We start from the raw sequence: 1,910 nt of genomic DNA, 5'->3' as shown, positions 1-1,910 counted from the left end.
TCCATATATAAGGTTAAGCTTATCTTTTCAAGAGATGTCTACTGACAAGGCCTTTAAATCTCATAAATTTTTCACAAGACACTTAGAGACTCAGTCTCTCCTCGGAGTGAAAGCATTTTGAGTCACAAGGAAGGCAAGGATGTTGCTGCTTTCAGTAGATGGATCTATAACATCCATCCAAGATCTACTTACCTGGAAAAACTGAAGAACACTCTCGTGTAGTACAGGCGGATATACAGGCAAAGTGATTTAAAATAACACAGGGAAAATTGAGAGGGTAGAGTTAGCAAAGGAAATCCAGCAAGAGGTGAATATTAAGTTTTCAGATAGTGTGGAATTTAGCTTGGTGGGAAATTAAAAGCACTTCATGGCTTATTTCCTCAGAGATCTCAATTTTTTGGCCTTTTCAAAATATTTAAATAATTTGTGAACGTGTTCCGATTTTAGGAAATGCAGCATCATCTCAATTAGCAATGCTTCTTGGAGGAAAGCCACCCTGATGATAGAGCAATTGGAGGCGGAAAGGCCACCCCCTTTGACTCCACATGGGCCAGTGGGAGAGGGAGGGATGGCTCTGTCCCAGGGCTGGTCCTTCAGAGTTGAAGGTAGGGGGTAGAGGACACCCCAGTGCTTGCATGGATCCTGACAATTTGCCCAGGGAGAAGTGGAAGTCAATTGCTCTGATGTAGCATAAAAGGTCAGAGGCACATGAGGCAGGGTATTCCACAGAGTGGTACCCAAGCCTAGCTCAGGCCTGTTGTCAAGAACGCCATGTCTGCAGATAAGTGAGACACCTGGATGCTCCTCTTCACTAAGGGGGCAAGTCCCTGCCCCTTTAAAGAGCCCTCTTCTTTTGCCTATGATGGACGCTATAGAGTTTTTATGCAAGATTGGTGACTAAGGACAACCTCCTGCCACCCGGGGGTAACCCAGGCTTCACCTCTCAGGCTTTTGAGGCAGTTGGGAAAGAGAGAGCAGTGCCAAGCACCTACGCTGGGAAGGGAGTCAGAGACCTGCACTAAAAGGCCTCAGACACCATGCCAAAGAGCCTCCACTTTCCTTTCAGGCAGCAGAGAACCACAGGGACAGGGCGCCATCACGTGTGCATTGCGGTCCCACCAGGCGTAAAGTCCTCCTGGAAGGGAGATATGGCTTAACTACTAAAATGAGCCAACTGGAAAATGAAAGGGCACCCCCTTCACAGGACCTGAATAAAATAAGCAGGGGAGTTCCCTTCCTTTCTGCTGTGAGGGGGGTGGGGACTGGGGTGGGCAAAGACAAAGATCCAGCGCTAAGGGGAGATGCGCAGTTTGGAAAGGAGTGGGGCCGTCCTGTGGGTGGAGAGATAAGAAGTGGGGCAAACACTATCCCAAAGGCTTTATCAGGCTGCACCACGTGGAAGGCAGCTGTGAAAGGCTCCCCTGTCTGTGCCTTCTGGGTGCTGGCCTTGGCTTGGCTTCACTCCGCTCTGTGACTCCAGGAACCGACGTGGGCACTGGAGATAACAGGATTCAGGACAGGCTTATGACTGAATGAATGAATGAACAGAGGACAGCTTCTAGAAGAAAGGACCAAGACAAGGACAGAGTGTATAAAGGTCTTGCAAAGGCAAGCAACATCAAGAGCCTGGACCTGGGTGGTGGCTGAGGGGACGGACAAGAGGCAGCAGCTTTAAGAACCATTCTGATGGACTCAGGACACTGACTGTCCGTGAGGACTGAAGGAGAAAAACAAGTCAACAAGGACTCTGAGGCTTCCGACCCAGGCAACTGGACTTGAAGAGGAAGAGCAGGCCTTTGAGAGAGGATAATGAATTTGGTTTAGACCATGGGAGGCACTTTAGAGAAGAGTTTTAACACCTTTATAGCCAAGGTAATCCATATTTATTACAAAAGCAAACATATCAAAGA

The sequence above is a fragment of the Equus quagga genome, chromosome 8 (genome assembly GCF_021613505.1).
Source record: "Equus quagga isolate Etosha38 chromosome 8, UCLA_HA_Equagga_1.0, whole genome shotgun sequence".
NCBI classification, from domain to species: domain Eukaryota; kingdom Metazoa; phylum Chordata; class Mammalia; order Perissodactyla; family Equidae; genus Equus; species Equus quagga.
Note: the sequence above shows the minus strand (reverse complement) of the source record.